The sequence below is a fragment of the Neophocaena asiaeorientalis genome, unplaced genomic scaffold, assembly GCF_003031525.2.
Source record: "Neophocaena asiaeorientalis asiaeorientalis breed wild unplaced genomic scaffold, Neophocaena_asiaeorientalis_V1.1 scaffold150, whole genome shotgun sequence".
Taxonomy (NCBI): Eukaryota; Metazoa; Chordata; class Mammalia; order Artiodactyla; family Phocoenidae; genus Neophocaena; species Neophocaena asiaeorientalis.
In genome coordinates, this window is record NW_020176571.1 from 8070746 (window position 1) to 8083363 (window position 12618).

The following is a 12618-nucleotide window of genomic DNA, read 5'->3' on the forward strand; positions in this document are numbered from 1 at the left end:
AGTGAGGGAGACAGCTATATGCTATCTGGAGACAGAGTGTTCTCGGCTGCAGGAGCATTAAGTGCAAAGGCCCTGAGGTGACATGGAAATGGGCTTGGTTAATTTCACGCACTGTTGCCTGGTCTTCTCCCAATATAGTATGAGTAAAATTAAGAGCCACCAGAGAGAAATTTTCAGAACATAAATATATATACCAGACTTAATTTAGTCAGCAAATATTCATGGAGTGCCTGTAAGATACCAAGCACTGTTCTAGGTGTGAGGGACCAAGCAAAGTCCAAAACAAAGTTCCTGGCCGTAATGAAGCATAACCCTGTGGAGGAAGCAGCTGACAAGTTAAAGAAGTAAAATATATATACACTCCATACACCACACAGTACAAGTGGTAAGAAGGAAAGCAAGGCAGAAAATAGAGACAGGGCTGCGTGTTGGGTGAAGAGCCACAGACCTAGATGGATTCTGAAAGGGACATAGGCAAGTCAAAAAGATGAAGGGACATCTAATTTTCCTATTCTGGAATTGGTGCTTCAATATGGCTTTATAGTGATAAATAAAGATCATAATTTCAAAACAGCGACAAATCAATTTAAGACCATGTTCTGTGTTATTCCCTCATTTTTCACAGAGCAACTGGCATGGACTTGAGTGTCACTGCTTAAGTTTAGCTTAAGCAAAACAGAATTAAGGAATCAAGTCTGCTAGAATAACAGCTAGCATCTGTTGAACACTTTACAGTGCCAGTCACTGTTCCAAGGGCTAGATATATGTATATTTAATTTATATAAACAAAACATATTTATCTGCACAGCAGTTCTGTGAAGTGGATACTATTATTCCCAATGTATGAACACAATGAATGAACAAACTGAAAAGTTAAACTACTTGTTTCAGGCCACACAGTTAGTGAGTGGCTGAGCCTGGAACACAAATCCATGGTACCTGCCATCCAGGGGCAAGCTTGAACACCTGTAACATACGTACTGCTCCCATGGCCAGAAAGGAAGCCCATACATAATGGATCTCCCAGTAAAATAGGGATGACTTAGAATCACACAGTGTTAGGTCTTGAAATTAATTCAGAAATCTTGTCACACATCCTGATCTTAGAGACCCAGAAGGAATGACCCAAACCCAGATGTCAAGTGTTCAAATTCCCAAGCTGTCCTTTCTTCAGTATAATGTGTTTGTGTTAACTGTTGTTTGTGGCTGTATATCTAGATCTATAAATCACACCTTTGCTTAAAGAGCATTAATAAACAAAATTCCCAGCAGGGTGTGCCTGGCCTTTAGGACTTAGGAAGTCAGATTTCTGTAGAATGCACACTCATAAAGACGCATACGTGTTACTGTTCTAATCTGGTGGACTGTTCTGATACCGTGGATGGTGCCATTCCTCACAAAGATCCTGTCGTCCTTGCCATTTGTGGCAGGAATCATCCCCATCTGACACTTTTTCAAGTACAGATTTCCACTGGCTCATCACTAGCTCTTGCTGGTAACACATTCCTTGGTTTGGTAAATCTCCATACCGCTTCTGGTCAAAACGGTAATGACGAAACCATTAACATTGACAGTGCTCTACAGTTTGGTTCAGTAGGAACAAGTCCTACTTGACAAAATAATAGTCATTCCTGAGGCTGGAAGCAGGGAAATGCAACAATAAACACTGGTCATCATTTTTTTCCCCCAACAAATATTTATCAGGCACTTACGTGCAAAATTAAGAAGAAAGTAATCTCTCCTCCTACCCTCTCCCATCCTCATTGGAGAGGAGAACTGGAAAGGGAAGAGCATAGGACCCTAGGCCTCGATTTTGCAATCTAGTTTAGGAGGCAGATACCTTATCGAAGCAAGTAAATAAGGAAAAGAACCATGCTGAGGGTTTAGAAGGACAAGTGATTGAAATCAGGGATTGAGAAATTGGTATCGGAGACCATAGCATTTGGTATGAATGTTGGCGATTGGGAAATTAGAGTAGGGAAAGGACATTCTGAACCTGAAGCCCTGTTGCACCAGACGTTAATGTCAACCACTAAGAAGAGATAAGCAAGTAGCCTTTGGGTGGGAGGTGGTCCGCTGACGAGATGTTTTACCTGAAGGGATTCCACCAAAAGGATAAGAAGTCCTTATTCTTCCTTGAGGTCATAAGACAGGACTCCTTTATGTAATTGCTCCCATTTATAGAGAAAGGAAAAGTTCCGTTCTGGTTCTCCTGTCCACAGTAATGAAATGAGATTTCTTTTATCACCGCTGACTCCAGGTCCACCCCTCCCCCACCCCCAAATCCTCGCTCGTCGAGATCTTTCACTGAGCACCTAGTAATGCCTCCTAGGATGCTGAACAATGCTCAGAAAAAGATGAAAATTACACGAGTTCTCCCTGTCAGGATTTCAGAGACTCACGAAAGAGAGAGGCACACAAAGAAATAATGGCACCTAAGATAAGACTAGCGAGAATGCAGGTCTGAATAAAATCCAAGGAGACAGAGTGTAAAAGTTCAGGAACTGTGGCATTGGGGGAAGGAAGATCTCGAGAAGAGCCTGGCCTGAGACACCTCATAGGGCATTTGCCAGTAAGGGGTGGAATAAATGTTGAAGAGTGATGGAGAGAACACTTGAACCAGATTAAAGGCCAAGTGGGTTTAAAACAAAGTGGTGAGTTTGGTGAGTAGAGAGCATACGTTTCAGGACTGGAGACTTGCTGGGAAGCCAGAGAGAGATGAAGGGCCCTGAGTGTCGTGTTAGGGAGCCTGGGCTCCACCCTGTAACTCAGAGGGCAGGTACCCCATGCTTCATATCCACACGGTGACTTGCTGGAAATAGGAATTTCTGCTCCCTACTTCAGTGTAGGACTTAGGAATCTACATTTTTAACCACCTCTCCAGGTGATTCTTAAATAAAGTGTGATAACAGTGGCCAGAGTAAGGGGACCTTTGAAAAATTTTAAGCACGGGAGAAAAGTAAACAAATTGACGTTTAAAAAATATTACATACGTACATACTATATGTGTGTGTATGTGTGTGTTTCATATCTAACCTTTGTACTAGTTCAAAACTATTTGCCATGTGTGGGCCTCTCATTTCCCCCATTAGGAGAGAAAGACCACGCTCACCTCAACATGCATCATCAACTAATCACTCCTCCTCTGACCACAGCCAACAGTGCTTCAGGGTCTTCAAACATAGGTGGCAGGAGTCCCCATGCAGGGGAAAGGCCACACCTAAGACCTCCTTCCGAGATCCATACTGGTCCCAGCATCTTCAGCACCTCATCCAATGTTCCAGTGTTGAAGGGCTGCTACTTTATCTGCCGTAAGTCTGATATATCTAATTATGGTACTACCCCTCCTTAATGGCTTTCCATTGTCCACAGGAATAAGGCCAAGTGCCAAGGTAAAGCATGAAAAAAACATCTCAGTCCAGTCCCTACCTACTTTTCCTAAATTATTTCTTACCGATATCACCGGTGCACTTGAGGGACCAACCACATGGGACCACTTATCATTCCCAGGTATGTGATGTACATTTCCATCTCTGTAGCCTTGCACATGCTGTGTTTTCTGTGAAATACCGACTGTCCTGACTCCACATTGGTGTCTTCCCGGGAAACTCCTACTCATGCTTCAAGATCCAGCTTAGATGTCACCTCCTCTGTGAAGCCTTCCTTGATTCCCTCTGAGAGAAATACTTGAATTACTCCACCTCTTTCAATTATTATCTGGCTGTTTTGATTCTGGCAAAGAAGAGTCGTAACAGCTCCTTTCTCTATCACCTATCCTGTCTTTTGCAGCCCTTCATATATTTAGCATATTTCGTTAATACTAGAGTACAAAAATAACAACCACGTAAATGACAAATTAATAGAATTTTTCTCCCTACTGATTGAGCGATTTCCAATGGGATATGGTGTTCTTGTTTGCCCTTTGTTTTAATATTTGGAGAATAGAAGCTCTACTCAACAAGTTTTAAATTTTCTTTCTTCCTTTCATTCTTTCTTTTTTTCTTTACTACTGTTCATGCTCTTGAACTCTTGTTTGCAGAAAAATCGTTATATTTCTTTCCAAAGAATACTATGACAAAGTACCACACACTGGGTGGCTTAGAACAACAGAAATTTATTCTCTCAAAGTTCTGGAAGCCTAGAAGTCCAAAATAAGTGTCCATGGGGCTGTGCTCTCTGTGACGGTTCTAGAGGGAGAATCCTTCCTTGTTTCTTCCTGCTTCTGGGGGCTCCAGGTACTCCTTGGCTTGTGGCAGCATCACTCCAGTCTTTGCCTCGTCTTCATATGGTCTTCTCCCTTCGAGATCCTTACCTTAATTACATCTACAATGGCCCTTTTATCAAATAAGTCCACGTTCCAGATTCCAGAGATTAGGACGTAGGCCTATCTTTTGGGGCGCTACCATTCAGCCCACTACAATGATCTTCTTGCTTACAAGCTATGTGTCAATAGTGTTTTCATTATGTCACAAATGCTAATAAAATGTTTTTGACATTTTGGTGTAACTTAGGAAGTGCCTAGAACACAATCTCACCAAGTGTCATACTTTTTTTTTTTTTTTTAATTTTATTTATTTATTTATTTATCTTTGGCTGTGTTGGGTCTTCGTTTCTGTGCATGGGCTTTCTCTAGTTGCGGCAAGCAGGGGCCACTCTTCATCGCAGTGCACAGGCCTCTCACTGTCGTGGCCTCTCTTGTTGCGGAGCACCAGCTCCAGATGCGCAGGCTCAGTAGTTGTGGCTCACGGGCCTAGTTGCTCTGCAGCATGTGGGATCTTCCCAGACCAGGGCTCAAACCCGTGTCCCCTGCATTGGCAGGCAGATTCTCAACCACTGTGCCACCAGGGAAGCCCACCAAGTGTCATTCTTATAGATGACAGCAGGTGATATAGCAGGAAAATTGGATAATTGATCATTCATTCAGATTTGCTTTGGATGTTAACATAACTTAAACTCTTGACATAGGAAACCACTAAAAGAGCAGCCGACTTCAATTATCTTTAAAAATGCTTGGTTGCAACCAGCTAGTCTCCTTCCCCTGATAGATTACCTTGTCCTCTTTGGTGAATTTGAACAGTGTAATAGTTGGGAATCAAGCTCTCCTAAATTAAACTGAGATTTACCCTGTTTTAATTACCAAAGCAGAGAACAAAAAAATGTTACTACTCAAGAAATCCTATTAATTCTAAATAAAATACACACAAGCACACACCGAAGAGTGTAACGTTGAATAACTTACATCTAAAAACTTTGTTTGCAGTTTAAATCAGGGTTTCTCAGCCTTGGCATTATTGGCATTTGGGACTAGATAATTCTTTGCTGTGGGGCTCCTGTGATTAGAGGGTGTAACCTTCCTGGCCTCTACCAGCTGGATGCCAGCAGCCCCTACCTAAATTGTGATGACCAAAAGTGTTTCCAGACATTGACAGATGTCCCTGTGGGACAAAACTGCCCCTAAATGAGAACCACTAGTTTAAATGGGAAAACTCATATTTTAAAAACGGAAAAGTAAAAGTTTCTGTGTTGATTTGTGTAGAAGGGAAAGTGATCCTGATAGTTGTGATGTTACAAATTTGCTCCTAAAAACACAGAAAAATTTTTGTGAGGAGCTAAAATAGAAAGCAATTATATGTCTCAAACTTACTGTTACTTATGCTATCTGAATTTATTTCCCCATTTAAAAAAAAGGAAATTATAATGCCCCTTGGAACACTATGAGATCAAGTAAAATAACAAAGTATAATACAAAATAAAATAACAAATATAATACAAAATATAATACAAAGTAAAATAACAAAATATCAGAGGGCTAAGCACATAGCAGGTACACAAAAAAGTTAATTTTTTTCTTTCCTCATGGACCTATGGAGGCCTTTCTGTTGTTTTCTTTGGTTGTCTTATTATGTTTTCTTCTTGTGTGTTTCAGCATAACTTTGGTTCCAGAGGATTATATTAAGACTTTGTAAAGCGATATTCTTGTCTAAAGCAAACCAGAATCTAGATTTGGCTGTTTGTGGAACTTTCTTGCTTTTAATTTTAAGGGAGAGAGAGAAGGGGAAGGGGCGAGGGCACACTAGAGAAAAGGAAAGAATATCTCTCTCCTGCAGCCACCCTGACAGATATTGTTTTAGAGAAGTTAGAAAAGAAGTTAGAGGCACCACATTCAGAAAAGACTGTAAAAGACTCAGTATAAGCAATGCTAAACTTACCCCATAGGTTGCGTTTTCCAAAAAGATCTTGTGACCCACTCCATTGGTGGAGGGACCTCTGTACATGCAATATTATTGAGTGTAGACTTCCCACTGGGACACTACTGGCCTTCACTGGTAACCCATTCCTGGGTACAGTAAGTTTTCATAGCTCTCCCACCTAAAATATTAATAACTAAACATTAACGATAAAAGGGCCCCAATGTATGAGGAGAAGGGTTTCAGTTTGGTTCAGTAACAAGATCATGCTGTAATGGAGCTTTTCTATATTTAGATCAAGTCAGTCTTCAAACCCCAGATTTACATATTTAACTAACGTATTTTCTACAAGGGTCTCAAATTAAATAAGTTCAAAACAGGGCTCCTCTTCTCTCCCCAGAACCTCTTCCCCTCTTGTGTCACCCATCTCAGTGATGTCACTAACCTCTTCTACTCCCTACTCATCTCTGCTGACCTCTGCTCTGGCCCTAAACTTGTCAAATGTGACCTTCTCCCTTTCTCCCTATCCCATAGATCTAATAAACTAAATCCTGTCGATTCAGTTTCTTAAGTAGCTTTTAAATCTGTGCCTTCCTTCCATTCCCCTTCAGTCCTGCCCCCTCCAATTTAGTGAGCACAGTATAGATTTGTCTTCTAAAGAGCAAACCTTTTTGCCTCCTTCTCCCACTTAAAACCTTTCACTGGTTCCCTCATTGCTTTCTGGATAAAGTCCAAACTTTTAATACAAAGGCTTTGGCTACTTCCTAAAGTTCATTTCTTGGCACTAACCAGCCCTCTAGCACTGTGGTCACTGCACCACCACCCGTAAACACGCAGTGTAAACCGTGGTCTCACCGGAGTACTTTAAGTTTCCCAAAACACCACGCTCTCCTTGCTTCTGTTCCTCCCACCCCAACCCCTAGCCTTCTTTCAGCTTACTTTATCCTGATCCATCGGTTTTGGTTTAGACATCATTCCTTCAGGGAAGATTTCCTTGGTCTGCCCAGAGAGGGTCACGTGTCATCCTCTGGGGTTCAGTTTCATGTTGACTTACACTCACAAGGCAGTAAGCTGCTTCTTCCACAATTTCATCCCCAGCACCTAGTCCATAGTGTGCTATTAATAATAGTTGTTAAATAATTGAAATACCTGGCAAATGATAATAAGATTTCAGTTCTCTTGACTGTGATCCTTATATTTATCTCAGTATCTCATATTACATACTTATTTATTTATTGAATAAAGAGGTATGCTTTTTCTATCACACATAGATCTTTCAGTCTGTACCCAAGCCCACTGCCGTTATTATCTATATTCAATACAGAGAACTTTCTCCTAAGCCCAGGCCCAAGTTTTGTTTATTAGTTTGTTTTTCTGTTATGTTGTTTTAAAGAGTTGCCAAAAGTTTAGTGTGCATTTTAAATGTTCTTTTAAAATATTTAAACTATATATATATATATATATTTTTTTTTTTTTTTTTTTTTTTTTTTACAGGTGGACTCTCAACCGCTGCACCACCAGGGAAGCCCTAAACAATATTTTTAAGACATCAGTGATGTAATCTGATATTTTCACATATTTCCTTTTTTAAAAAATTATGGTAAACAAAGTACATAACATAAAATTTACCATCTTATCCTTTTTCATTACAAGATAGATAACATGTGCTTATCTAGCATGTATTTTTATTATATCGCTGAAACTAAAGCAAAATACCCTGCTCATTGGGTTAAAATGGCCTGCTCTATGTGTGTACACTTCAGTACAATTAGTAAAATAGAAGTCTAGAATTCACTCTATCTTTCATATTCTAATGACACACTGCACATGAAGATGTATACATCTTCTCCTCTGTTTTTTTCATATCAGGGTGCCACGCCCATGGTCTAAAACAAGACCTCTGATTAAGCTTGTCTCATTCTCAGCTTAACATTTCATCTCCATGATCTCAACGGTGAAGAGTTTGTTAACTTAAAACAATAAAACAGCCAGTTATTTTACCAGCAAAATGGGTTTATTCGGGAGCAGCAAAAAATTGCAACTTGGGGACATGCAACCGTGGTGAACCCCATGCAAGTCCAGTAAAACAAAAGAGAAGAAATTATTTTACAGAGAAGGGAAATTTGGGAGCTATAAAAACACAAAGTTCATTGGAGGAAACTGGGAGTTCAAAGTATAGTAGCTTTTCATTAGCCGAGTTTCGAGAGTCTTTCTTTCATTGGCTGAGCTGTTGCCAGGCAAGAAGAAACTCTTTCTTCCCCCTATTGACAGCAGTAGTGTCACATCCTGCCAGAAATGTGAGGTACACCTCTTTCCGTTGGAATCTGTATTGACGTCAAATGGTACGTGCCTGAGAGTTCTCTCTTCTAGCCTCCTGACTTCATCTTAATGAGGTTTCCCTTTATTAGTTTTCACAAAGTCAGTAGGTTCTTCTTACTTTTTAATGGCCTAAAAGGGGTCCACAATAGCCTCTGTTAAGACATCATGAACTTCAGCATGAATTTTAGTATGTACAGGTGTTCTGGCCACATCTACACGTGTTCCCCTGTCCATCTCTTCGCTACCCTAGACTTGTTCCAAAAACTGTAGTGCCTTTTCCTCTGCAGCTGTCAATCCTCCTGTTATTCTGCTGGGATGAAGACCCTAATAATAAACACACAAACACAAAACCATCCCAGCACTGGAATTCTTTACTTAGATGCAACTATAGTTCATGGTTAAGTAAAATATTTTTTTTGAAGGGATTTTCTGGATCATTCACACCCTTTAAAACAGCTAAGTTAATGCGCTGACTTTCTGAATACATTTAAGAGGCTAAATAGTCCGTTAAATTCATAGGAAAAGAACAGACTGCTTTAGCACAGTGTCGAAGCGAAAGAAACTATAAAGCCATCTTAACCATTTTTTTTTTTTTTTTTTTTTTGCGGTACGCGGGCCTCTCACTGCTGTGGCCTCTCCCGTTGCGGAGCACAGGCTCCGGACGCGCAGGCTCAGCGGCCATGGCTCACGGACCCAGCCGCTCCGCGGCACATGGGATCTCCCCGGACGGGGGCACGAACCCGCATCCCCTGCAACGGCAGGCGGACTCTCAACCACTGCGCCACCAGGGAAGCCCCATCTTAACCATTTTTAAGCATAGAGTTAAGTAGTGTTAAGTGTACTTACATTGTTGTGCTACGGATCTCTAGACCTTTTTCATCCTGCAACACAAACTGTATATCCACTAAACATTCATGTCTCTCCTCTCCCCAGCCCTTGGCAACCACCTACTCTCTTTTTCTATGAGTTTGACCACTTCACATACTTCATATAAGCGAAATCATATGGCACTTGTCCTTTTGTGAATGGCTTATTTCACTTAGCATAATATCCTCAAGGTTCATCCATACTGTACCATGTGACAGGATTTTCATCTTTTTTAAGGTGGCATAATATTCCATGGTATGTTTATACCACATTTTCTTTATCCCTTCATCTGTCAATAGACCTTTGGGTTGCTTCTGTGTCTTGGTTATTGTGAATGGCGCAGCAGTGAACATGGGTGTGCAAATATCTCTTTGAGATCCAACTTTGGTTTCTTTTAGAAAGTGAAGGAGTTCAGAATATGCTGGTTTTCAGCTTCATATATGTATTTGTTGAGCTTACTCCTTTTACTTAACATTTTGTTTGTGAGATACAACCATATGTTTCATGTAGCTTCAGATCATTCAATTTCGTTGTTATATGCTATATTGATACTTTATAATTCTACTGAAATTTATTTTTCTATGCTAGTATTATAGGTATATGATCTTTTTCTGGTTTGGGACTATTACAAACAGTTCAGCTAAGTACCTTCTTATTCAGTTATCTTAGTGAATATGTACTAGAGTTTCTCTAAGATAGATACCCTAAAGTACAATTGCTAGGCCATCGGTATGCATACATTCAACTGTACTAAATAATTAAAATTTATTTTTCAAAAATATTGTACTGGGCTTCCCTGGTGGCACAGTGGTTGAGAGTCCGCCTGCTGATGCAGGGGACACGGGTTCGTGCCCCAGTCTGGGAGGATCCCACATGCCACGGAGCGGCTGGGCCCGTGAGCCATGGCCGCTGAGCCTGCGCGTCCGGAGCCTGTGCTCCGCAACGGGAGAGGCCACAACAGTGAGAGGCCCGCGTACCGCAAGATATATATATATATATAGTACCAATTTCAGGTCTTATAAGCATATAAGAGTTTTGCAGTGTTCCACATCCTCACCAGTATTTGGTGTGACCCCATGTTAAATTTTTTCTGACCTCATGGGTGTATGTATGATAGTAACTTAATTTGCATTGTCCATTTTGCCTAGAAATCTCACAGGTCAAGAAAGGCCATCAGTCGCTTCCATCTTTTGAGGTGCCTAGGATATTTTAAAAAAATAAGAAATGCCAAAGCACAAAAATAATGTATTATTGTGCTATTTATAAGATAACTACAATTTAAAAAAAAATCCTTTTTTAATTTGTAAATTAATTGTAATTCACGTTACAAGCAGTGTGGTCCTCCAGGGATGGAACGCAAGTCTTAAGTCTTACAGTGAACATCTTGCGTCTCATTAATGTATACCTGTGACTGTATGTACAACTCTCATTTAGAGATAACACCAAAAAGTCCTGTTGAAGGAACTTTTCAAATCGAAGTCCTGAGCTAAATGGTCATACTGACTTCATCTGTCTACCCCGCCTCCCCCTCCATCCTGCCACCACGCCCCCATCTCCACTCCCAACTCTTGCAGTTGAGAAAACCGTCTGTAATGTCTGCTGGACCTATTGGTTCCACCCTAATTTTGTTAATGGAATACTTGAAAATGAACACTGAGGGAAAAACTTCAAAACTAATTCACAAAATAATAGTCTGGTGGATATGTCAAGAGAAGATGAAGGGATCTTTCCTCCTGCTTTGCTTTGTGAGGGTTCTTTACTCAACAAGCACTGATTAAGTACTGTCACATTCAAGGAAGTGTGCTAAGCACTTTGAAGGAAGTAAAGAAGAGTAAAACCAGGCGCCTGCATTCCCTGAAGCTCATCTGCTAGTTGGGGAACTAGGCATGAAAACAACCAGTAATCAGAAGGCAGTATGATCAGTGCAATAGAAGCAGAAAGAGCAAAGGGATTAATAGAGATGACCTTTGAGCTAGAACTTGAAATATGAGGAGTTTACCTGTTGGTCAAGAAGTAGGTTTCGCAGAAAATTAATAGCATAGATAAGTGGTCACTGCACTGGGAAAGTGCTTGGTAGTCTGGGAGAACACGTACCAGTGCAGTGTGGACCATCTGAAGGTTTGCTCTGGAGATAGAGGTAAGAGCAAGTAGTAAAATGTAACACTGGGGCCAGATCCTGAATGCATTGAGTGTCACGACAAACACAAACTGTTAATAATTAATTATCAACAGTTTAACACCAAGCAGTGATATGATCTTATTTGCACTGCCACAGAGAGAATTCTTGTGCTAGATTCTTGGAAAGGAGAAGAGGAGCACACTCTCTCACCTAGACAATAAAACGAGGGCATTCACAGAGGAACACTGGGATGATTCGGCGTGGGGGGTGCAAAATGGCACGGGCAGACACGTTATGGGCTGTGTCCCTGTAAGACCCAGATCTTTCCTATTACCACCTACTGCTTTCCTGAGTCACTTGCCCTGTAAATCACTTCCCTGGAACCACCACCCAAATGGGTCTCAGTGCAGTCATCTGTTTCCGGGGGCAATCAGTGGATCCTTGGGACAACCGTGGGCTATGCCGGTTCCACAGAATGGGAGGACTATATTGCTAAAAGGCATCCTAAAATCCAATCCAGTACTTACCTGAGGAAATTTAGGTCCAGAGAAGTTAAGTAACTCACCCAAGGCCATAACAACTACTCAGTGGCTGAGTCAGGACTCAAACCTGTCCCAGGATCCTGGGGTTCCAAGTTTGTCACACAACAAAACAAAGACAGAACCAAAAACTCCAAGTCCCTGTTTCCTGCTTCTGTTGTTTTTCTCTGATGAATCACACTGAAAGTTATTAGCAGCGATGTGTGTAAGATCCCTTGTGGACACTGTTGGGTGAGGTGCTAGTACATTTAGTTTTCTCACAATGGGCGAAGGCACAGAACCAAGCTCTGAAACACACAAACTAAATACAGTTATTCCCTGTGGGCGTCTGCTCACCTGGGCAGTTCTGTCAGGGCTCCCCTTTATTCTTTTCTGCATAACATGAGAGGAGGTCCAAGAATTTGTAGACAAGCCTCAGTGAATGCACAGCACCAATCATGGTGGGGAAAACAAGGTCATGAAGTAGCAACAGAAGAGGAACAGTAGATTATGTGGTTTTCAGAGCAGCTGACTTGAAGAAAGGAAATTCAGTAGAGGATAGGTGCACCTTCTGATTTAATACTTGAAATGAGGTAGATGTAGCCTG

General features: G+C 41.1%; 1 long non-coding RNA gene across 1 annotated transcript in view; it reads left to right on the forward strand.

The window, feature by feature from the left end:
- Nucleotides 1–3381: 3381 nt before the first annotated feature.
- LOC112391931 (uncharacterized) overlaps nt 3382–12618 on the forward strand; it is a 62191-nt gene continuing 52954 nt past the window's right edge. The window contains exon 1 of the long non-coding RNA XR_003001588.1: nt 3382–3510. This is a non-coding gene — a long non-coding RNA (uncharacterized LOC112391931). The remainder of the gene's footprint in view (nt 3511–12618) is intronic.